General features: G+C 40.5%; 1 protein-coding gene across 1 annotated transcript in view; it reads right to left on the bottom strand.

Moving 5' to 3' along the window:
- The window catches only part of CERS6 (ceramide synthase 6), a gene marked incomplete at both ends in the record, with an annotated part of 114,611 nt that overhangs the window by 77,748 nt on the left and 10,594 nt on the right, over window positions 1–26,269 (bottom strand). The gene's annotated exons all lie outside the window — the stretch shown is intronic.

Raw genomic sequence — 26,269 nt, forward strand, 5'->3', positions numbered from 1 at the left:
AGGCAGCAAGCACTGAAGCTGCCCAGTCAATCTAATTTTCTAAACCATAAAGTTTAAACAGCACTGAGCCATGCCTCAAAGACTTTGCTCTTCCTTCAACTTCTTCTGCTAAAATACGAAGCTGTCACAGATCTGAACATCAATCCATAATAAGTTCGTTCAGTTTATAAACTGGAAGCCCCTGATATCTTTTAGAGATGAATTATATAGCTTACACCACATACACTCAAAGAAGACCAGGGCACTCATTAAAAAAAATGAATTATTTGTAACTATGACTCCACCTCTGGAATCCCCATGAGCTACAAAGTCTGTATAGGAATCACATTCATATAACAGTATGAACTTCTGCCATCTTTTTTCAACTACATAACTCGATTTCACTTAGAAGACTCGTTTCCATTTTCCAGCAGGGACCAAAACAACACACTCAGTAGTTAAGAAGTAGATCCATTTTTACTGAGCTGAATAACCACAAGCTCTTAAAAATCATGGAATTCTTATCCACACACAAGTCCCAAGCACAGTTTTGAGCTACAATTGCTACGTTTAAAGATAGCACAGCCACTTAAAAAGAATTAAGTCCTAAGCAATGTTACAGTGGTTACAGCAATAGCATTTGGTAAAGAAAGATGTGTGATTCCAGATCTCCTTGTTTTTCTTGGCTTTTTTATTTTTCCAAAGAAAAACCCTTGATATATTGATAAGATTCCCACATGAAAGCCAATTCTATAGCCCAAAATCATTTGGGTCACTATCTGTGAGGGAGGTGGGAGGTCATACATCCAAAGACTCATGCAGTGTATCAGCGAACTCACTATTCGATCCTTGTATAAGAGGAAAACAAACCAGCAACTTATTACACTGTGTAAAAGCTTTGTCGCAATCTGGATTGACTGCAGATTGCAACCATACCACTAGCTCCACCGCATCAACCAAATCAATGGCACTGCACTGGGGGTAAATTCCTCGCTTTGGGGTTCAGAGCTTTGACAATACCAGTTTCAGTGCTGAGCAGTCCAGTTTTCTGTCATGAAACAGAAGTATATAAGATCTGTATATGTTATATGTAACTACACTGTAATCTAGCTGCACTGGAAACTTTTAAATTACTATAAGACGACAAACGAAGAAGCGAGAATTGTATTCTCTAGTTCAACATGGACGTAATCAAACCAGTTCTGGCCAGTGCTGTGAGTGGATAACCAAACAGGCAGCTGAAGCAGCTAACAAAATGCTCATAGAATTTGGTTTCAGAAATTTACTTTTTAACTCTAAGGATTTGTAAAGCACTTCTAGTCACATAACAAAGGAGCTGAGAACTGTGGCATCCATGTCTACCATGCTTTGTATCAAAAAGCTGAAAAAAACCCCAAATTACAGTCTTTTCTATTAAATAAATTCAGACAACTTCCTGAAGAGAAAGCAAGAAATACAGACAAGAGTCAAGCCTAAGACAAACAGTACAGGGGATGTCAGTCAGTATTCAAGCTAATTTTACCAAGTCCTACAAGGAAACACTAATAAGTAGAGACAGGGCAGAGAGTACTGTAGGTGGCATAAAAACGCATAAAAGAAGCAAAAGAACTTCATCAGCTTCATGCTTTCACAAAAGAACTGAAGCTCAGCCTTCACCATTAACAGCAAGATCAAGAAACTTTCACTAAATAAACAAAAATAAAAATTGTTTCAAATGGATTTTCTGGGCACTTGCAAAGTTAGTCTCCTCTGAAATAAGACTTGATTTGGAGGGGGTTTTTGTTTGTTTATTTATTTGGGGAGGTGTAGTTTTTTGTTTGGTTGATTATCAAGACAGATATATCTTTCAACTTCTGTTTTGCTCTTCTCCTGCTGAGTGAAGGAATGAGATAGCCATGATATAACTCCAATAGAAAGGCAGCTCCCTGAACATGCTAATTTAAAAGAAAAAATGGTAAAGTCAAAAGCAGATTTAAAAGTTTCAGCTACAAAAATTCCACAAGGATCAATTCCAACACACTTCATGCTGAGCTGATCTTCATTTAAATCTAAGCAAATCGGCTGGGTTTGCTTAAATGCCATTCGTAAAATGATATGTCTTGTTAACAAACAACCTAGATAAATCCAGAACAAAGCACAGATACAGTGTTTGTCTAGATTTTAAAAAGAGAAGAGAATTTTAATATTGATGTTATACCTATTACCCTTTTTCTGCTTTAATCTGGTATTTTATAAACAGGAACATAAAGTTTTCTTCCTTTGCTGCTTATGTTTTCCACATGCACTGGAAGAACGGGGACATGACCTGAACCAGAGCTCGTCCACAAGGACAGCAGAGCCCAGTGAGGACGTGCAGAGGGTACACAGCTGCAAGACACAGGATGATCTTGGCCAGCTATGTCTGGGAGGAAGAGACATGGAAAGTTTTTAAAATAACCCCCAAAAAGTCTCTCTCCTGATATGCTCTTCTAATCTTTCTCCACTTTTTTTTTTTTTTTTAAAAAAAAAGCAACCTTTAAAAAAAAATCCCTTCAATGAATTGTTAATTCCTAGTAGGACACTCAAGTAAAATAGAGCAGTTTTGAACAGAAACATTTTACATGCTTGCAATACTGAGCAAGTCTGACCACCAATTCAATGTCCATGGGATTGCCCTTGATGCAATTGGTAAAATTTGAAGTATTTTTTTACTTTTCATACAAAAACTTACTGATTTCAGGCTATACTTTGCAGTAGGAAAACTGTTTCTAAAGGTTAAAATAGAATTTTAAAGTAGAACTTATCGATAGGATCCCAAATGTCACACCAGGTGCTATAAAAAGCACCCTTAACATAATTCTCACTGCAAGTTTTCTGTAAGAATTTAAATAGATTCATAAGTAAACAAAACAGAATTAATGTTTGATACGTGCACAAACTATGAACATTTTGCCAAATGCTGCACTTCTTAAAAGCACTATTCATTTTTTCCACTTCCGCTTAATACTGTAGTATTCAATTCCCCCAGCAGTCTTACTGAAACCCACAGGACTATTTATTGCATAACATACTGCAGTTATGAGGGAAGAACTATTGTGAAAGAGTAAGGAGAGCAGAATTGAGTATATTGCTCTTTAAAACATGTAAATCTGAACAAACACCACACTAATACCTCTTTTTCAATGGATTCCAGTACACCTGAACTGAAAGCTGACATTCACAGAATCACAGAATGATGGGGGTTGGAAGGGAGCTCTGGAGATCACCTAGTCCAACCCACTTGCTAAAGCAGGGTCACCCAGAGTAGATCGCACAGGAACGTGTCCAGGAGGGTTTGAATGTCTCTAGAGATGGAGACTCCACATCCTCTCTGGGCAGCCTGTTCCAGGGCTCCAGCACCCTCAAAGTAAAGAAGTTTCTCCTCATATTCAGATGGAACCTCCTGTGCTTCAGTTTGTGCCTGTTACCCCTCATCCTATCATTTGGCACCACTGAAAGGAGCCATTCGATTATACAGAAACTAAAAGACAAGCATTTTTTGCTGAATGCAGCCACATCTATTCTGCATCTAGAGATGAAAGACCAACATAAACAAGGGAATTAAACTCAGAATTCAAGAACCTTTTTACAGGCAGCTTCCTCATTCAGAATCTAAAGCCACTTTAAAACCCAAAAGCCCACAGCCATCCACCGTGGATAACATGGGTCACTGCAGAGCATCCCTGTGGAACGTGCTGGGCCTTTGCTGGCCCTGAACCCACAACAGCAGCCTGAAGGCCACAAGCACTTCTGAGCGTCCTGCACCCCCAAAGGCAAGTGCTGGTTTGCATTTTGGATCTTGTCTGTTTTTCTCAAATAGGTTATTTACAGCAGCGACAGCAAGGCCTCATACTCCACCCCAAACTCAGCAATCAGATTTTCCTCTACAAATGGTCAAGAAACCCTTTGCAAAACGATCCCCCACCTCCCCCAGAGCATAAAAAGGGGCACCATTTCACTAGGAGTACGTAAATTTGATCGAGAACAAGCATCCTTTTGGGTTTCCCACTTTCAGCTGTTACTACAACAGATGAATAAGTAGCAAAAGGAGAAGTTACAAAACAAACAAGTAAAAGTGAACGGGAGGCTGATGTTCATTAGCACTAGAAAAGTCTGCTTTTTTTTTTTTTTTATTTTAAGTATCACATGAAGGAGAAAAGTTAAAGAGTGAGTCTCTGGATTGTACTACAAGTCAAACAGCCCTACTTGCAACATGTATCTTTGCCCTGAATCCAGTCAGAAGCTAATACATAGCAACCCTTCAGTCATCTGCGGCACTGGAAATACGCCTGTAAGGCTTCTCCTACAGAGCTTGTGAATGTGGTGGTCCCATACTGGCAGGTCATCTGCCATTCCTGAGCTGACCACAGTGGCTGCCCCTTAGCAAATCCATGTTTGATAGTTTCTCAGCAGCTTTGAAGACGCTCAAACCACCACTGATCTCACAACAGGTAAAGAGGCCTGCAGAAATTTTGGCTTTCCAAACAGGGCCAAACAAAATAACAACGCACACCACACAACATTAAGCTAACTGGGCTAATGAATATTTGATTCATCTAGTTAAATACGCTTTTTTTTAATGGATGAAGAGATATAAAGAAAACATTAAATGGCTTATCCTGACCTTTCAGTTTAAAAAATACCAGTCTTGAAATAATTGTCGATGTTAGCTGGCAAGTGATACATGTTCACCTTCCCATGCCCTTTGAAGTGATAAAACTGCACTACTTTGCAATGCTTATATTTCAAATGTTTCTGCTCTATTTAGAAACTCACTTCATTTCACCAAAATTCTCTCTAGAACAAGACAGCGGGAATCCGAGAAACTGAAAACCATGAACCTTTCTCCAGTTTTATTGAGGTAAATAGGCAAAAGACAGGCCAAAAAAAAAAACCAAATACAAAACCAAACCACCAAAAAAACCCAACACACAGCCAAAAACCACCACAACAAAATAAACCCCAAACCCCCACAAGCCTCTCTGCTCCCCCAAACTCAAACCCCACGAGCTGTTAAGAAAGGAGCCCAGGGATGCAGAAGCAAAAGATTGACTGAATAGAGAAGTCTGCTACAGATTTTTTCCCCCTACTGCAGGAAGATAGCAACTTACTGTGTAATGCTTCATTTTACTATACTGTCCTAATGGTCCTAATATAATTTGCAACAAAAGCTATGGAACACATGTCAAATTACCTTTACTAAAGGATAAGGACAAGATTATTCGCTCAAGAGACTCTAAATCAAGATGAGTTTCTTTAATGTAAAAAGGTGTTTTACTCAAGAGACTCTAAATCAAGATGAGGTTCTTTGATGTAAAAAGGTGTTTTATACTCCTGCATCTAAAACTGACATACCTAAAATAAGTCACCATTGTGAGGGACGGAGCTGCTCGAAGTCTTACTAGGCCTCAAACCCAGGAATAACTGCCAACAAAATAAGCTTATATTTTTTTTTTTAATTTATGGACTTTCATCAGATTTAATAAGCTTTCCTGTCATTCACATGCTATACGTTTTGAACGCCATATGTCAAGGTTTCTGAAATCTGATAAATTTTTAATTTAAAACTTTCAAACTATGTGCACTGAGACAAGTGACCTGTCTGCTCCTTAACCTTGAAACATCTCCTGAGTATTGCAAGCAAAGACTGAATTAGTTTCATTTTTTGACCTATTACATTCACTTCTTAGTTTTGCATCAACCTTCTTGTTCCTCCTGAGTCTTGTTAAAGCAAGAACTTCCAACAGGCTCCACAAAAATCTTCCCACAAATTAGAAAACCTTTTTTTCCTTGATGTGTTTCAAGCAGACAAAGCATCTTTCCTCACTTGTTTTGTAGCCAACATCAGTACGGAAGACCACCTGCAAATTTTCATCAGTGCAAGGAAGAAAAGGTAGGCTAGCGCACATTTCACACTTGAAAAAAATGTTTATTGACCATTTCTTGAACCATCCCCTTTTGTCTTTCATTGTTATCAAAAGTAGGTCATATTTTGGGCCAACAGACAGGACTAACGGCCTCTTTTTACAGCCCAGAACTTAAGGAGCCCGTTCATCCCCTAACCACCAATCTGTTTTCTGGGAAGGTACCTCAGTCTGGCACAAAGCATCTGCACAAAACCACCCTGGAGACTGCTCCTACATGATCTGTGCTAGCAGATTAAAAATTTCATTAAGCCATCAGGCAGAACCTTGGCTACAAAGTCCTCATAAACACTGAGAACATGCATATTTACTGTAGCCTTTCACGTCCACAAAGACATTTATGTTGGTCGCTTCCTGGTGCACAATTCAAGTTTGAATCTTTCTTTCCTGTGCTGAGGTTTCATCTATATGGACAAATTTGAGAAAACTACAGTGAATGTGCAGTGTGCAGAGCACCTCCAAGTCATCTCCAAGTTTAACAAACACCAGTTTGAGCCAAGTGGTATAGTCTGGTTACATACAGCATCTCTGTGAACCTGGTAAAAAGCTCACTTGGACACAGACATAATTCAAGTGGTGCCTGCACAAAAGACCACTCATGTTGCTAACACCAGACAACTGTGAGCTCTGTAACAAAAAAAAAACCACAAGCAAGCTATTCCTTCAAATTAGGCACGTCCAACAAGTCTCAGAGTTTCCTGTCAGTACACTTACAAATATCAGGGAAGGCACTTATAACCAGCAAAACCTCCTCTCTGTGCTAAAGAGGTGCCCAGATCAGTTTAGAAGAGTCTGGCTCCCTTTTCAAAAGACTGCAGAACAAATTTTCCCAGCTCATCTATTTTATGCTCTCTAAACACAGATTGTTCCAGGGATTTATGATTACAATTGTCTAACTTGTAGGACAGTGCTTTCTGTTTTGTAAACAGAAACAATCTAAATTTTCTCAAACTACAAGGACTAGTGAAAGCAGAAGAGACTTGTTTCTGAGCAGATGCTCAACAGATTTACTGCCACAACACACAAAAACAACTGCTGAATTTGTTATTTTTGTATAGCTGACCTACTTAATTCAGAAGTTGTGTCACTAATTTTTAAAAACGGCAAAAATATCTTAACAGTCCTATGACTTCGTCTTTTCTTTGGTTCAAATTATCACACTCACTAGAAGGGTAAAAAGGATTGCTGAAAAATCAGTACTTTGTTTTGGTTTGCTTGTGTGTTTTGTTTGCTTTTCTTTCCCCAAAGGTTTTGAAAGCTTCGTATTAATATTTTGACCTGAGAAACCTTTTCAACAACCCAACATGTTTTTGACCTCAGCATTTCTACAAAGTATTCCAAGTTTCATTAACAGACTTCAAAAAACCCGAAACCATCCAACAAAAACCCAACCAAACAACCCCACATGGATCACCAGTGTCCTGCTACCTCTTAAACAAAGGGCTGGGAAGCTATCTGAAATTCTTCCTAACAAAGGGCATTGCTCATCCCTCATAACAAAAAAAAGGTACACATCAAACTGGCAGTAGAAATGGCATCTGTTACAATCCCCAGCTCCCAGGAGCATGGCTGGCAGCAGCCTGCAGTGCCAAGGGATGGTGGAACTAATGGCGTGGAATGAGAAGCTGCTCATCTCAAAGAAGGAAGCGCAGTCCAATACTTTATGAAGTGCAGGCGTTTGCCAGGATCTAGTGTGGGCAGAACCCCAGAAGCCTGTGGTGGCAGCAGCCGATGCATCACGACACATGGGTTCCATTGGGCTCCCTCCATCAGTCTGATGCCCCCTGGAATACCAGTCACCGGTGCTCACATACCCCCACAGCCCTTCTAATGCTACAGCACCACTCTCATGCATTTTTCTGCGTTTCGATAGAAAATATTCTTTCTAATATATCAAAGATGGATATAAAAGGCAGGCTAAAGAATAGCACTACACCTGTAACACTTGATGCAATAGAGTCCTGACATGTACACATATTAGCTGCATAAAACGGCTCCATCTGTGCTCACAACAGCAATGCTTCACCTTCAAAAATGTTTTAGTAATTCTTCAGCTGTGAAGCAAACTGCCCTTTAAATTCAGCACATTGCTCTAGCTAAAGAGTATTCAGCATCAAGTGTTTTTCCTACTTTGGATGCTACACAAGTTAAAAAATGCTTTTGTACAGATCGGTTTTAGAGAACAAGATTTGGTCATAGTAATGTGCTTGGGAGCAATAAGGGACTCAAGAGCTTCCATCCAAGAGTATTTTCACAAAATAGAAAGTTTTACTTTAGTCAACAATCTGTGAAAGGTAGCTGTGATTAAAAAAAAAGGATTTAGTAGCTATATTTCAGCTTGCAGGCTTACCAGTCAGTGTAGTGCTAACACACACCATTTTAAGTAAATAAAACAAATTATACCCATTACTCAACAGCAGTATTACAAAATGCTTTGTCCTACACAGTTACTCTTAAGGAACATGATTGATGTGACTGACCCATATCATTCAATCACTGTAAAACTGGGAGGGGGGGTTTTGCAGCTAGATTTCTCACATTTATATTGTCCTGTCTTACTTGTTTTGACTGAATATACATGTCAAAAAGTCACATCTCCCCACTGTGCAAAGTCAAAAATACCCCCTTTTTCCTGAGATTATTCTCCAATCACAAAAACCAGGACCAGCAACATCTGTTTGGCTTGAGTTACCTTTGCACACCTGCTAGCTCCCATCACAAGCTGCAGGCCAGACCGTGCTGATCACCACCCCGATTCCAGCCCCGGTCACACACACTGCTAAACCCTTTTGTCTCACTGAGCCGACAAACCTATTTGACCGTTTCACACATGGAAAGGGTAGGGAGGAGCCCATCTTGAGCTGCAGGCTAGTTCACCACAGGGCTGCGTGGAGCAGAGGGTGTCCAGCCACTGATCTGGGAATACGCCAGCACAGCCTCTACCAGCAGCACTCTGGTCACTTGTCCAGTTAGTAAGTTACTATGAGAATGGGACACAAACAAGGCCAACAGCTTACAAAGAGAAGTAGCCATGTTTTCCAAACATGGAAGCAATTTATTTTGTTATTTTTTAATATTAATGCATAAAGTTATAAGCATTTCGGTTCCTTCTCTGTAAGACCAAAGAGCTGAAGCAGGGAGGAACTACATGCTCCCTCCAGAATAGCAACAAGAACTGCACAAATGTAGAGAAAGGTCACAAATAAACATTTTTGCAGCCAGCTGTCTAATGTTTTCTTTCTTTGTAATGTCTAAAAATAAAGAGTTTAGTCACTGTGTAACTTTCCAAGCGCAGATGAGGCAGAGGGAGAAGAGAACAGAAGGGTAGATGCACTCCAGTCCCCCCATCTCTCACACACAGTGCCTCTTCTCAGCTGCGCTCCACTAGCACCACCAAGGCTGGGAAGGTATGGGGGTTACAATGCTGAGGGTGTCACCCTCACCATTCTTGCACACATCAAAATCAGGATACACAAGTCAGTGTCACTGGTAAAATTCAGGTCTCCAAAATCCTAGCCCACTGCTAAAGGTCAGTGGAGATAAAAATATTCTCCCAACTTTTAAAAAGCTTAGGGATCTTCTAGACCAAAAAGGCATCTTTGCATACAGCAGTCTCCAAAGAGCTGTACCTCTGTCCCCAAGCTGCACTAGTAGCTCGCTGAGCCTATGCAAACTTTTGACACCCTATGGCAAAGCTTCCCACTGTAAATTGAGACTATGTAAAGACAACTATCTCCATTCATTTCGAGCTTCTCACCCACCAGTTTCAATTCCAGTCCCTTACACACTGGGTAAAAACGAACTGTCAATCCCAAGGCATCCTTTGCATGCCATTCCTAACCTTATAGGTTCATCTCCTACTCCCTCCTGCCACCTCCTAAAATACAGAGCCAATACCTACTGCTACTTCAGCAAGTCTGGCACAACCAAAGCAAAGAGCCAGGCATAAAACATCTATATATGAAAAGACACATAGCCCAAATGGGATTACATGTCAGGCAGACAAGAGGCAGGAAGAAAACATAGATAGAAAGGGAAGATTAACAATTTACATTTTAAATTGCAGTAGGTCACGCTAATACAATGACTCTATTCTAACCCACCAGGCACTGCAGCAGTACTTTAATGTTTACTTTGGTCACATTTTCAATATGTGAGCAAGGAAAAAAAAATAAAATAAAAAAATTGTGAGCAACACCCGTGTCTACATTAAAGCCATAGCCAGAGCATACCATCCACCGGCCTCTTGGCAGGTACGCACTCTTTTAATGCAGGTCTCCTTCATCCACCAAGGCAGCTTCCAAGATGCAATGGGAAGCTGCAGTTATCTGCCACTTGGACATGGCCCAAAAGTTGCTAAGCAGCTCAGAGCAACTGTCTAAAGAAGTAAAAGCCTCAGCAATCACTTTGATAAATAACAGAACCCTGCCCACTAGAAAGCCAATACCATTCCAGGTTTCTCCATGGTAGTTCTTAGTCTGGTCATTAAGTGATAGCTCATCTCATCAATGTCCTCTTATATTCTAATTTATTTCCTTTACTCTGATCTATTTACTACCAGGAGACAAAATAATGAAGGATGTAGTTAAAAATCCCTAGTGATCACTCTAACAACAATCAGTCGATCTGATATTACAAAAGACTGTACCAAATCACAGAATAGAACAGGACAGTTCAGCAATGTCTTCCTGGAAAATATTAAAATGTGTTTGAAACGTTGAGAAATTATATTGTTCACCTAGAACAGAAACTCACGAAGGTACATCAGGTTAGCATGCATTTTTTAAAGGCACAGAAGACAGAAGATGCTTTATACTCAATGAAACATTAAAAAAAATATATAATTCCTCAAAGTGTTTCAGTGCTTGTCTGGTTCAAGGACCCCCCTGTGCTGTCTTCCTCCAGGGGTTCTGCAACCAGCCCCTGAGCAAGGGCAGGTGCTGCATGACCAGCGATGCCCAAACTTCTGCCCATCTGTGCAAGTGTGCATTTGTGTTTGAGCAAATGACGCAGTGTGCCTGCATATTTACAGGCATGCTCTGTTGCTGAACATTGTCATCATGCTACCTGGGAGAGGCACAAACTTCAGGTCTTGAAAGAAGAGCACACACCACAAAGTTCTTACATATTCAAAAGCTTCCTCTTTGTCCTCTTGCAAGTTTGGCTCCTTCACACTGGGTGGGCTGTCCTGGCATACAACAGAGGATTTAAATGTGTGCCTCACTATTACTGACAAACTAGTACCTCTGGTGCAAATCCCATTTCTCCCTACATCAGGAGGTAGGACATGTTTCAGGAACTTTCCTGCTCTGAGATGATGAAAGCACACACCAGATCTTTTTTCTGGTGAAGACTATTCCCTTTGAAGAGGGAATAGGTCATGGATACCTCACAGTCAGATGGCTGTATTTCTGCAAGAACTTGAAATAGAGGTGGTTGGTTTGACTTGGAGTTTAGGCTTTCATTCCAAGAGCTAGGTCACAAAATCATCAAACCTTTTGAGGGAACTTCAAAATGAAGCAACTTTCATCCTGGCTGGCAGGTATTAGTCACCTTTACTGCAGCCCTAGAAGCAATAGAAGAAGTCTTTGAGAAACTGAAGACTAACTCTGCCTACCTCCTCAGGAGAGCATCGAGTTTTTAGCTGGATCACTGACTTGATCCAGTTCACTCCATTAGCACAGCATCACTAAACTGAGGTGTAAACAGACCCACGTGTGAACTCTCTAGAAGCTCAGGTTAAGCCATCACAGGACCACATTCAGATTCTGCTTTGGAAATCTGACTTCAGTATCTCTTAAAAAGTATTCTCTTCCGAGAAAAGGGATTAAAAAAAGTATCAGGATACCTATAATTCAAAATAATTATTATGAATTAGTTTTTGTGGAAGACGTGTTTCAACAAAAGAGTTGTAAAAATACTGATATGAATGCTGACACCTGAAACATCAAAAACCAGCTGCAGGACCTCTTTTGAGAAGTAGTTTCTACCTGCATTGTATGATCATTAAATACCATCCAGATTGACCAAAACATCAAAACATTCAATGAAGAAACAAAGCAACTAGTTATCACTAGCTCCCAAGCCTTCCTGTACATTTTTGACCTTCGCCTTTCTATTCTATTTCAAATTATTTCTCAGTTTTCTTAATGCTTTCCTGTTTGATTGCCACCTCAGTAGGGCACTCTTTTGGAAACGCAGGGAGGCAATCTGGAAGGCAGCTGTGGCTCTGCATCCACAGGCACAGATGAGCTTACTGACCCCCTATGCACCCCATTATCTATCGGGGAGAGGAGAAAGCAGCATGTACTGGAGTGCAGGATATGCTGCAGCATTTGAAATGCAGAGCCTTTGTCTTCTGCCTTCCATACTGAGGCTTTCCCCAAAGCAAAACCTGCCATTGCAGGCAAACAATGAGTCTTGCACACAAAATGCTCATAACACAGCTGACAAGCATCTCATTGTACTCCTAATATGTGATAAACAATTAGTGATCAGACAAAGCAGTGCAAGAACAAATCCTATTAACAAATAATAGGATTTGCTACTGGATCACCCAAACACTACTTTGGAAGTGACTCCCGGGGCTGCTGCAGCCAGGAACGGCCATCAGGGAAGGAAGCCCTGGGGCACGACTTGCCGGTGAGGGGCACGGCCACCAGCCAGCCGCCGTAACATTGTCCCCAGTGACTGCTATTAGATGACATAAGCAAGTGATGCTAAGATGGCAATGCAAGAGGCGGCTCTTTTTCTATTAGACTTTGAGGGGGGGAAAAAAAAAAAAGTAGACAAATTCCCAGTGCTGAAAACCAGGCAGAGCACCTATCTGTCCTGGTAGGTCACAAAATACTTGTAAGATAATAGTTACTTAAAGCTTTTTAAAGTGGCAAGTATTTGTTACTCTTAGTATTTCTGTGTAGGGGTGCTATGTCTTTTCATCTCCTTGGGATCATTAAAATTGTCTTGCTTATTTATTTGTTTTTAACACACCACAGCACATGCTGCTTGGGATAAAAGCAGCTTTTTCTGCACACCACAACCACCACATTACACAGGAACTGGACTCTGCTCTGACTTGGTTTAGTACCTTCTATTAGAATGTAAAACCAGAAACTAATAACCAAAATTGGGAGCTCATGTGAATTATAACCATGTCATTATAGAAGTTTTTTAGACAGAATTAGAAAAACAACTAATCAATTGTAGACCTTGAGTTTTCTTTTTTAAATGGGAAGAAACATGGTTCCTGAGACTGGTCATCAAGTAACAGTTCTTATCTAGTATACTGAAAAAGTCAAAAGGAAGAACATTCTTCCTTTAAAATAAAGTGTGACCAAGCAATATAAGGTTACAGCTTGATCAGAGCAGCAATGTGGATACTCCTGAAGGTGCAGGTTAAGCCAACCCAACCACCAAAACCCACCCAGCAGAACAGAGACGTAAACACGCTGCCTCTCTGGGGATCACCTCATCCATAGTTCTTTAGAGCTTGTCCCATTGCCTCAGGTACTGCAGTAAACTGAGCATTCTGTTGCAAGTGCGGAATCACAGGACAGCTCAGCAGAAAAAGCATGAAAGCTATTTAGAGTGGTATCTAGTGTGCTGTTCTGCCAGCTCAAATGGAAGCGACAGCCAGTCTCTCAGCCAGCTGGGTTAGAGATTAGCCATAATATATTGATGCATTTGAACTGTGCAGTGCTGTACACTTGCAAGAGGAGAAAGAAAGGAGGAGATGAACGGGGTGGGGAAACACCTGGGCAGGAATTGCTGCGGGACTCATTTTGAAAACCTGCACAGCCTGCTTGCCCAGGCAAATATGAGCGTTTATAGCCCACCACATGAACTCAGCCAGAGTGCTGCTAAGACCCTCACACTCCCCTGTTGCACAGCCTCCAAAACATTCAGCATGCACATCACTAAAGTATCTGCACAGCGCTTTGACTTCAGCAAGGCTTTGCAAGCATTGAGAACACTTGGTAATTACCAACTTTACACGGAATTATATATCAAACTCTGCCTTCCCTTGAGAACAAATTAGACATGGCAGCTATATCCAGGATATATGAGGAAGTATCATAGCCCAAGACTGTAGCTCCCTTAGAGTGGGACTGGAAATGTCTGGCCAGCAGATACAGTTCCTCAGAAGGATACTCAAAGCAGCTCCCGCAAGTGGGCACCTCCTGGGCTGACAGCCACTTTCTTGACATGCATGTCAGTCACCATCCTCTAGAGAAATATTACTGACACAAGCTGGCTCCCAAAGAACACGCTGCCTCCACATCCACTGCCAGGAACGCAAAGAAAAGCAAATATCCTCAGAATGCCCAGAACTACAGCGTACTCACAAATTTTACTTTAGAAGAGGAAATGGCAGTGAATTTACTCCACTGCAAGATCAGTTTCTACCTGTGGGGATATCTTTTCAGCTTCAGAAAGAAGCATGTGTAAAACCAAGGAGGGCTGCGGAATGTCGTTTCACCAAGGTCACAGCAGCATGCCAAGATTATCCTTTTGCAGGCCTATCATGGGTGAGTATGGTTGACTGACACATACAGGCCAGCTAAAGGGAGAGGCAACCTCTGAGAAGTTCCTGTGAAGCCTACAGAACATTCCCCTGGTCGAAGCACCACCTTTGCTTTGCTCATTCCCCACCACTGCAGCCCCCTCCTTGCTGACTGAGAGCTGGAAACTCTTGCCCTCTTCAAGAGCCTCTCCAGCAGGAAAGAACCAACATTGAAGCCACAGCCAGAGCCATCAGGGAGCAGAGATCAGGAGCAAACAGTGAGAAACAGTAAAGCTGAATGGAGCTGTGCTCCAGCATTACTGCCTGTGGCTGGGTGAAAAACAGCCTCAGGTCAGGGAGGGTAGGAAGCCAGGGTGTAACTGGGAAGGATGGGTTTATGCAGCCTCCTGATGCAGTTCCAGCTACATCTCAGAGCAGCTTCCGACACAGATGTCAGTTCCCTGGCATTCAGTTGGGTATGGTTTTCCTGCAGCAGATGCAAGTGGATCAAGAAGAAAACCAGTTATTAAAGAACTCAGAACAGGCAAAACCCTTGTCAATCAACAACGGAGCCCTGCACTTTAGTTAACAAATGCGTCTAGAAGGAAACTTCTCTGTGATTAAACATCAGAAGACAAACATTATACACATACCTACTCAGGGACTGAATATCCCCTTTCAGATGTCTGTTGTGTGATTTATCCAGAGCATCTGGAGAGTCAAAGCACTGACTGTCCGCCTGTCATGAACTCCCATGCTATTATAGTATTTAGTAGTAATCCCTGGTCTTTCACTGCTAAGTAAGGGAAGAAAAATAAACAAACAAGCAAACCAAGGAAAGGCCAGAACTAGTTGATGTAAATACAAATAAGAAGCAAAACCAATTAGCTTAGAGATGTTACTAAAAACTTGACCAAAAAAAAAAAAAAGTCTTTTAGCCCTGTTGAGCACTGTGTACAAGGCGGCATCACAAGAATTCTTTCACACAGGAGTTGTAATACCACAGGCAGGACAGAAAACCAAGCATGTAATGTCACGCAGCTATCAAATACACAGAAAACAAAATGATGGAGGGACAGGGCAGAAAGCAGAAACCCCCACAGCAAAGCTGCAGAAGTAGGTGCCTTCCCTTACATCCTCACCATACATGCACATTCCCCAATGATTACAAAATTTCACATTTTAACCCACCGAATTTGAACATTTATTTTAAATGCAGCTGTGCATGCAAGGAGCAAATATAAATAAATAAAAGCTCTTCTAAAGAGGCAGATTTATAACCAAATCTGTCTGCAGAGCCATGCAGATTGAAAAAACTAGGTCAAATCTTTTGCTAGTCAACCTCACTGCTATTCCTCCCCGGCCCTCCTCCCCTTCAGCTTTCAGTATTTATTGAAGAAATCAATTAATAAGACTGCAACAGACCTGCCATGCAGGTCTCAAATTATTTCTGCCTGGTACATACCAGGGGGGTCATCGATGCAACTACAGGTGGAAGGGGTAAAAATTAAATTGTTATAGTCTTTCCAATTCACAAATCCTAATCCTAGAGTGTATGTACTCAAGGCTACTAGGGTCCATTAGCAGGCAAACAACAATGCTAGTTAAAAAATAAAATGGGAGAGAGGGAGGGGGGCAAGAGGCAGACAAAGGTAGGCTGGAAAGAGGCAAAAATAGAGGAATTGCTGTGCTTTTGCTGTGCTTGCAGCAAAACCACTATAGCATCCGCTGCTTTTAATTACATCTTGCTAGTGTATTTTCTACAGCTTTGTGAGTTAACAGTTTAGAAACCTCATAAATATCTCCATTTTGACACTAGATTTTCAAAGAGTAACTGTAATACTAGTTTTTGTATCTACTAGTGACCCTGTGTATGTTTTAAATAATTATATTTTAGGAAAAAAAGACTCATACTGCAATTCATATATTCACTGTCACAAAGGCATTAAGCGTTCTTTTTTTAATCTTCATAAAACGTAGGGACCAAGTTGGTCCAATTTCAGCTTACTCATTTTTATTCATTTCTCTCCTTCTGTTGCACACAGACAGAAGGCATTCGGTTTCGTCATTAAAAAAAAAAAAATCCAAAATCCAAAGATATGCAGTTCTGCATCAGCCAAATACTAAACCAAATCACTCTCCAACTCCATTTCAACCACACGCAATATGCTTCCTGACAAGTTACTGCAAGAAGGCAAAGAAATCAGCTTCCTGACTTACTGCAGTGACGGCCAAGCCAACTGGTTTGACAGGCCACATTCCACAGCCTCCACACGCTGAGTGCCCCAGGTCGCTGTGCTGACAGCTGAAGGCTGGGGAACACTGGCATGCCCCAAGGGCTGGGTGGGAGAACCAGTCCCCATTCTGAAAGGCAAGTGTCCTCTCTGAGGACATGGTGACAGCGGCCTGGGACGCTGCTGCGTCCCCTGCAAGGGGGACTGAGGTGCCCTGCTGACTGCAGGGGGGAAGGAGCGCTGGGCCAGGGGAGCCTGTGGCTGGTAGGCAGAACTGTCTCATTCATTTGCTTTGATGGAAAAGCCATTGTGGAATGTGGCACTTGCAGACCTGGCTGACAAAATACACAACCAGTCTACGGCCATTTTAGCATGAATTAATGGAAATTGTCATAATTTCTCTTTCCACACAGGTGCTTGGTGGAGTTTCTGTTAAACTAGTAAAGACTTTTTCTCTCACCAGTAAACCCAGGACTAGCACAGACAAACCAGAGAAGCCATTTGAAGCATAGTATACAGCTGAGCAGCAGACCACACAGAACACATCCTAAATACAAGAACACGCACGGGGAGCCTTTATCTTTGATGTGTCTTTGCCTTCACCCTTCCTGCCGTTGGCTAAATTCCTTTGAAGCCAAGGCTATGCTACTCATAACTCATCTACATCAGCCCCATCTGGCCTTTGTTTCTGAGCTGGCTCTTATCTATAGCAGTCACTGTTGAACTTTCAGAGCCTTGGATAATTTTTCACCCTGAACTCAGCAAGCCATAAATAATTACTCCCTCAATACCTTAGATAAACAGCTATGGAAATCCTGAAGAAAAGGTTTGGGGGTTTCTTTTTGGTTAGTGGGTTGGTTTTTTGTTTGTTTCATTTGTTTTTTTGAAAACCATATTAAGAGTGGGGACCAAATGAGACGCAAAATGCAACCTAACAAGCTCTGCTTGATGTCTACTGGATCAGAAGGTAAGTAAAGAAATGGCAGTGTCAGAATTACTGAGGTGGATATGAGAATCTGGACAAAGCACAGTAGCAAAACCAAGCATTTAAGAGGAAACTGTCAAGCTAAAAACATTCTGGAACCACTACACAGTCACATAGCACTATCCAGCATACTTTGACTCACTCCAAGCAAAGCCAATACTCTCTTTTGAAGTCCGTACCTTAACGCTCAATCCTTCTTCTTGAGCAGTGCTCATGCTTGATGGTCTAATAGAGATCTTTTGCTTCTATAAAAATTCAAAAATTCATTTTATATTAATCCTTTCAACACAGGTCAGATAGAATGTCTGTATTTACCCAAATGATACTTCCTTTATTTTTCATTTTTTAAATACTGTACTAGGATGAGAAAAGCAAACTGAGATTCAGAAGGGGTTTTTTTTTTTTCCCACATACTGTTCAATAGATAAATTGTACAATAATTTATCAGCTTCATTTGGAGAAGTATGATTTTTTTGTTTCACAATTCAATCAGAAACTGGTATAATATATAGATGGCTAGCAGAACAGCATTGTCAACAAGCTTTGCTTCTTATATGAAACAAAGCTTATTTTTACTTTTAAACTACCAGCTGAAATTTCAGTGTACTCAAAAAATCAAGCTGGAAATTACTTTTTCCAGCATTTATTTAAAAAGCTACCCAAACTAGAACTTTATTCAATTCAACAACAACTCTCAAGAACCCTCAAACTGTATTGAGTAAAGAAAGCAAAATTTTTCAGTTGTTTAAATTACTTTTGTTAGATCATTAAAGCATCTTATGACTGATATTCTAATTAGAAACTTAACAGAAAATCTCCATTACAAAACAGGAGTTTCTCAATAAGGAAATAGAAGTTGTGGATTTCTTTCCTAAGCCTCAGCTATTGGGAAAACATACTACCAGTCTTGCAGAGAACAGCTCTTGTCCTTTATTGGGTTCTCGCCATAACGAACATCTGCTAAGTCTATAAATTAATTGCCGAAAACATCTTGTGCTTCTAGATGATCCAGGCAATCGCAGCTGCTCTGGGTTACTAGAGAACATTACCATTTTTCTCTCTCACACAGGCACACATCCACACACACATCCTCCCTTACAGTATAGCATAAAGCAAGAACAATTATTTCTTATGTCAGAAAATAAATCTTTATTGCTAATCAAGTCATCAGAGCAGCACACAGTAAATTTCCCTAGATGATTTAAGCAGTCATTTTTGTACCATAGTAGCCTAAGGATATGAAGGATGCCTCACCTAGCTGATCGAAAATGCTCTCTATTTTCAGATCAAGAATTCTTCTATCAGTCTTCTTGGTTTGTCAAAAGCAGAGTTTGGTAGGCAGTTGCAATGGGCTCTTTCCAGTTCAAAGAAAATGCTAGAGTCCACTTCAGAGAGCTCTTTGCATATAACAGTATTTGTCCCCACAAAAGGCTCATCAGACTCAAATTTCACCTACTTGCTACATCTTCAAGATTTCCTATTCTTCCGGGCTATACTGCTACACTAAGGTATGTTGCCTCATCTCACGCCCAGCTGTGATTCCTCTGGCCTTGGAGCTCCCAGTTCAGCAGACAGAAATTGGCTCATTTAAATACTATTTGTAACTTCTAAAATTGGAAATCACCTGCTCTACTGAAAGTTTTACACACACCTCCTGTATTTCCTTCTGGTGTTCCTGTTCTCACTGACCATCCAGAGCTCTAGTGAATGATGAGCGTCTGACAGAAGTAACAGTACCTACATTTTCCAGCCAAACCTGGAATGTTATTATTGACCTAATTTGGAAAGAGTAGCAAGAGTGCGGTCTCTCACAAATGGCAGATTTCTGGATGCCATCAGCAGAGACAGATATAATCTGTAATCATTCTGGGTCACGTTAGCCAGCTGGCACCTCCTTTCTTATTTGTTATATGTGTTTATTAAAGATTCTGCAAGAAGGTGGGGGTGGCACCTGGGCATGCTACGCCTTTCTGTGTGGGAAGGAACTGCAATGATCCAAACACTATGGCCTTCTACTGCCTACTTTAAAAACAAACAAACAAAAAAGTATTTCATTGCTTCTTAAGAATTTTCAGATCTGTCTGATGTACAACTTGAGGCAGACATATCACACATACATCAAGCCTCCTCCTTTCCTAGGATAGAAATGTTTTGATATACCACTGAATGTAGAAGTGCTTGTGAAGGGAGCAGTTGCAAATGCACATTGTTCCTGGTGGGAAAAAATGGGCATGCCTGGTCACACTGCATTCTTCCCAGGTGCATGAACATACATCATGGCCATGTTTCCCCTCACACTGTATCTTTAGTCTCACTCCACTCTTCCACATTCCAAAAAACACCTGCATGCTTCTTCCAGGTCTACTTCTCTGCCCCACTCCCACCTCTAGTCCTCAGCCTCTCCACTAATAATTTTACCTAGCGAGTACAGGAGGAATCCGGGGAGTAATTAATTCCCTAAACTTTAAGTTCCAAGTAAGCAGTAGAAGTCTCAAGATACTGAAGAGCAGCAGATTGTCATATCACAAGCCATGTGGTTGCTGCACTGTGTCTCCACAAAAATTATTTGCATTACTCACAAAGGAGGAGGTTGACTTGTTGTGATCTGTCATTTGAGATGCAAATACTTATCGATGGCACAGAAGTATTCCAACTTCTGTTTTTATTACTCATTATTTTAACACTGTTAGTTAAAAGGCTTTGAAACACCAAAATCACTCAGTTCTGCAGTAAGACCAAAAGAACTGACATTTTATCACTATTTCATTTGTACCACAAATAACCTAGCTGCACGATCAAGATCTAAACCTAAATCTATGAGCTGAGAGCTGAAGTACACTGCAGTAGTGTACTATTGGCATAAATAAAGCCTAAGAGTAAATCAAGTCCTTCATTAAAATTATTATAGAACAATAACTTCGTAAATACTACCTTCTGATTACCCTGTCCTAAACAGCATTCAGGTGTCCAAAAGCAGTATCAAAATACAGATTTTAATGTGTTCCAAATTTTATTTCTTTTTAGCAGAATAAAGAGGACACGTTCCCTTGGTACAGAGCACTGCTGCACACAGCAGCACCCCTCTACCCATGGATCTCCATGCCAAGCGTTATGCTGCTTCTATGGAAAAGCATCAGCATCTCCTTCTGCTTTACACAGCCGTATTACACACAGACAGCTACACAGCTGTCGTGTTATTACTCAGATCTTTCTCAACTGTTCATATGTATTAAGATCCCTTTACAGACCTGCATCTCAAAACACCCTTTCAAACCCGCAAATATATCATCATCACCATTATTACAATATTTTCAATACAATTTTAGAGGTAAGGAATGAGGGTATGACTCTTCTAGGCACACTGTGAATGCATGGCAAAGCATGAGAAAACCATTAAAATTAAGATGGTCAACAGTTTGCACTTTCCTACCATGAAGAGTATTTATTTCATTTCTTTTAGGTAATATGCTAGAAAATTTCCAGGCAAAACAGTATTTAAGAAGGTGTCAAAAAGCAAGAGCCAAATCTACAGTGGCTACTAAAGCTTATAGCTCCAAGTACCTTTTTTCAAGATTAGGGTGCCCTAAAGCAGATCTCCAATAAGGATTCCTACAAGTTCTGCATGTTTTGTAGTTAATTTTCTCTTGTTCCATGTCTCTCATCATCAAAGCAGGAATGAGACTGATGAATGGCTCTCCTTCAGAAGTGGATGCTTCATAGAGTTAATGGCAACTGTCAGTCACTGGGACCTCAGTCTTATTTAGGAGATTGGGAGAAAAGTATCCCAGAAAACTCAGGTGTGAACATGAAATTTTCCATCTTCCTTCCTCTCTATCCTCATGTATCACAGCCACATTCTGAAGTTATTCCAGAACAGATGCAACTGCACCTGTAAGACCATAAACTGTCCAAGGGGAAGGAGGTTTAGGAGTTCAGCAGAACACCCCACCTTGCAGCAAGTTCTGAAAGCTTTTTGCTATTTGTGACAGTTCTCATTAGACAATGTGAAAACATTTTAGAAGCAAGCACCAGTTACTGTTCTTAAAATCACATCATAAAAGGATCCCAGGCCCTAAGACTACATAATAGATCAGCCAAAATCATCAGCAGAGAACAAGAGCACACTAATGTTCAGTCCTCTGCTTTATTGTAACACTCAAAGTCAGACCTCCTGAAGCCAGAAGCCTTGCTCTTTCAACATCAACAGCAAGACCAGACCAGTATATTTCCAATCACTGCCTGACACACTGGAGGATGCAGAGCCCACTCCTGAGATTAAGCTTTTTGGTTGATAATTGCTCTTCTGTGGTCAAAGCTGAGGGGAGACACTTACCAAGCCTTCACTTGAAGAGAATTTGGTTCAAGGGGAACTGTAAGAAAACACAGTGTATCCAGTGTGCTCCATTTTGCTATTTGTTATGCAAGTGTACTCATTCAGAGGCCTCTTTATGCCATTTAATGTAAATAAATACCTGCAGCACTACCAGGCAAGGCAGAAAGAGCACTCTGTTGTGAAGCAGAGTGGGAGACTTGTTGGGACAGTCTTGGAGGTCATAATTAAAACCTATTTAATATTCAAATGTACACACACACCCCTCCAGTTGTATTCTCTAAATTACAATATCACAACATGTGCAGCAAATATCATCATCATTAAGGATGACACTTTTTCTGTTTGTGTATACTCAACATAGCTCTTAATAGATGCTTATATTGCAACTCTGGCAGGACTGTAGTTTACATAAAACACCTGAGTTTGTGTTAAGCTACTTGCCACTTGGACTGACAACACCACAGCTGCAGCACAGTACCTGTTAGGAATACTCCTTCCAGACCACCCTAAACATGTTAAAAGGAGCTACAACCACTGCACAGATGTACCAGACCACCTTCTCCAGCACAAAGTAGCTTTGTGCTGGAGCAGAACCAGGACAGGACACAAGCAAGCTGCCCATAAGGTGCTTACCAATCGCCTGCCACTGGGTACCAGACCTGACAGCTCTAGTCAGTATTAGAGATGCTCTTGTTCAAACGGGACCGAGGGAAGGAGAAGAGAGGCTGTCGTGTCATCCCTCTGACTGACTGATCACCTCACACCAAAATGGAGCAGAGGCCCAGCTCTTACTCTGTCAAGAAAGCCTAAGTCTTTGTAGTTAACATCAAACGCTAACTAACCTTCTGTGTTTGAGATTTTAAGACAGAACAATGCTCAATGGCTGCACAAGCACTACTCAGTCCTGAAAAAATATCAAAGGGGTAAGGGGCAAACGTGGTACTTAGTCGAAGAAAGAAAACTGGAATTAAAAAAATAATAATTTTCTTTTTATATATAGCCTTTATTTCTATCTAGGTATGCAGATTGAATGGGTTTTGTTTCTTAATTGCTAAAACAGCAATCAGATGGCTACAAGTGACTCTACATAATGACACATAATTTCTCATCATTCAAAGAAGTTTTATGCTGATGTAACACACCAGAACTCAGCAGAAGCTAATTTCTAATTTATATTAGCAGTTCAGATTCAGAACCTTTGTATGTAAATCAGTCACGTTACAGAGTAATATAGATCCTCAACTGGTATAAATCAGTCTGACCACCCTCAAACAAACTGTGACTTACAACACCAGCAGACCTTGCCAGTATGCAAATAATCAAATAAGACTACGTGACAAAGGTCTCTTTATGCATGTAATACAGTTTCACAAAATTAATGCACTCTTTACACTAAAATTCATGTAGAAGAGCAAATGCTAATATTCCAAGAGAGACAGCTAATCTGATGTATGTACTCCAGGACGTTTAATAGGAAATTGTAGGAAGTGATTGGGCAGGGATCATGAAAATCCCTGACCATTGTAATCTCATTTTTTCACGTATGACTCAGGATTTACCAGCCCATGTGCCCAAAGCTTTGGGAGAGATTAACAGGAGCCCCAATTGAAGATAATACAGCTCTGAAAGAGAAGGCCAGATGCAAGCGGTAACACCTGGACTCCAAAGATTATTTATATATAAAGATGAACTAATCTAGCTTTGTATTTGGAATCTCTACAATTAACTATATCAACAAGAACGAAAGTTAAGATGCTGGAAGCTAGTGCCTTGGCTCTTCATTCCAACAAGCCTTCCCCAAGACAGAGGGCCACCACCATAAACAAACAAAAATAAAATCAAACAACAATCCATAATAACACCTTCCTGTTCCAGTCAAGGTCTAAAGTCAGCCACAGGTATTCAAGGGAAGCAAAAGTCTGTTGGAGATTGCACACAGAGCACTGTAAACAGAGGGCTGAAATCAAGGTTACCTTATCCTTGCTCTGTGAATCACTTTATGGACTACATAGCTGGCAACATCCTTGCTTTAACAGATATCCAGATATCTCCTTCTCTGTATTTGGTTTCTCATCATGCTGTGTTCTAGTCTGAGTCCTGAGAGAGGATGACAGATTATTTAGCAGATGTCATTTTCTTAGTCAATATACTTGGGTTATTTCCAAACCATTTTTCAGCAACTGTTTCCTGGTATGGATACAGGACTGTGTAGAAAGAAAATGTGAAAGAAGCTATGATTTTTCTTACTAATCACTTTGAGGGTTTTGCGATTAAGATGACCAACATATTTTTTTGCCACCAAGCTGAGACAGATCCTTGATAATATTAGGATCAACTTGAACGCCCTCCCCGGCCCAAACCTGTCTTCCTACATACCACTACACTCAGCAGGCCTTTTCCGTGGCTGCTTTTACATTTAAATAGCATTTTGAAAGCTAAGTTAGGAGTCTGTAATGTTCTTACCACTGATCTTCAATAAAGGTGCAATGGAAAAGCAGCCCATCTGAAGGACAGAGTTGCTACGCACTGTACCGCACTGAAGAGGGGCAAAAGACCTTGTTTCCTCTCTATTTCAGTTGCTGTATCTTCTGCACACAAGAGCTGGGCAGTAATGGATAAACCTCAAGACAGAAATTTCAGATCTACCTTTGCCACCAGCAGCTCTGGAGAACATCACACATGGACAGACAGCTTTTTTCAAAGCGGGGGTGGAAACTAACCAGAGGAGAGCAAATAAAAAGAAGAACTGCGATGGGAGTAGATACAGGACAAGAAAACATTTATGGGGCACACAGAAGAAGAGACAAACATCAGAAAGATGCATAGCAACAAATACTGGAATAAACCTTACCTTTAATTTAAATATAAGAGATAGAAGGGAAATTTATTTTGAGATGGGGTCACAGCTGTAAGATGAGAAGTGAGAGAGTTAAAGTGTCGGGAATCATATGCTTTGCCCAAAAATAATGCATTCTCTTTGAACCATTAACAGGTAGCTTCTATAGCAAACATGAAACAATCAGAATCCTAAATTCTAGCTGTATGTGCATACAGCCCCGTTGCTTCAAAGATGTGAAGGCTGTCATGATTCAAATTATAAAGGAAAGCATGGTAATACAACAAGAACAAACAAAACAAAACAAACACCCCACAAACCACCAAACAGAAACACCCCAAAACCCTATCACCACTAAATCCACCTTCCAGAATAGGGACAACAATTTAACTACAATGCACTTAAAAGTAAGTGTAAACACAGATGCTTCATGACAACTTTGCGGTTTTCTATTTTTTAAGGCACCTTCCTTGAGTAAGAGATTTGTTATTAATATCTAAAGTTCTAAGCCCCTGCAGTATATGCCTGAGTTATTCCAATCAGGAAACAAGGCAAAACACAAATAATGCTATGGTAATGGATATAAAGTGCTACTTTCTCATCAAACCTTGAAGTCAGCTCTCAATGGGAGAATAAGCAAAATGATGCAGTGTTCTATTTCTGCTAGCACACTTTTAATCTTGACAACTGAAGGTAAATGCCAGGCTAGAGGTTTGAGCTCTTGCCATGATTCTAGCAAACCACCAGCATATTTTCATGAAAATCAACCTGTTCAGAGATTTTTTTTTTCTTAAATAAATTAAAATACAAAACAAAATCACAACAAAACTTCCTGTGCACCATGCATGCAGATACAAAGCAAATAACTCTTAAATTAAGAGCTGGTCAAGAATGCTTGCTTCTGGGGGCTGGTAATGCTACAGAGATCTCATTTATATCTCTACATTGTTGTCCTGTAACCAGACCCATTTATCAGCACTGGCTGAAAATTAGGACATCTGTTCCTGATGAAATTTTGACATTTCTAAATTTCCATTTAATTCCAAACTGGAAGAATACCAAATACTTTTTCACATTTCCTATAAATGCTCTAGAAAATAACAATTCTAGGTTAGAACAAACGAGAGTTTCTCTACTTAGGATATAGGGTGTGTTTCTTCTGTCAAATATCAAATGTTTCATTATCACCCAAGAACTGTCATTTTGAAACAGCTCATTTCCTAGACCCATCAATATTTTATAACTGCTCTTAAAGATTTTTTTTAATTTAATAATTTTTAATAAAATAGAAAAAAGTATTGCAGTGTGATATGATGCCACTGTTGTGTATAAATTACTCTGAGTCACACACACATATATATTTAGCACTATGCACATATTACCTCTATAAACAATTAGTGAATGTGGAACCGAAGACTGGCTTCTCTCTTCTTTTTCCTAAGACTGATTTAATCTTA

This window comes from Nesoenas mayeri, assembly GCF_963082525.1.
Source record: "Nesoenas mayeri genome assembly, chromosome: 6".
NCBI lineage: Eukaryota > Metazoa > Chordata > Aves > Columbiformes > Columbidae > Nesoenas > Nesoenas mayeri.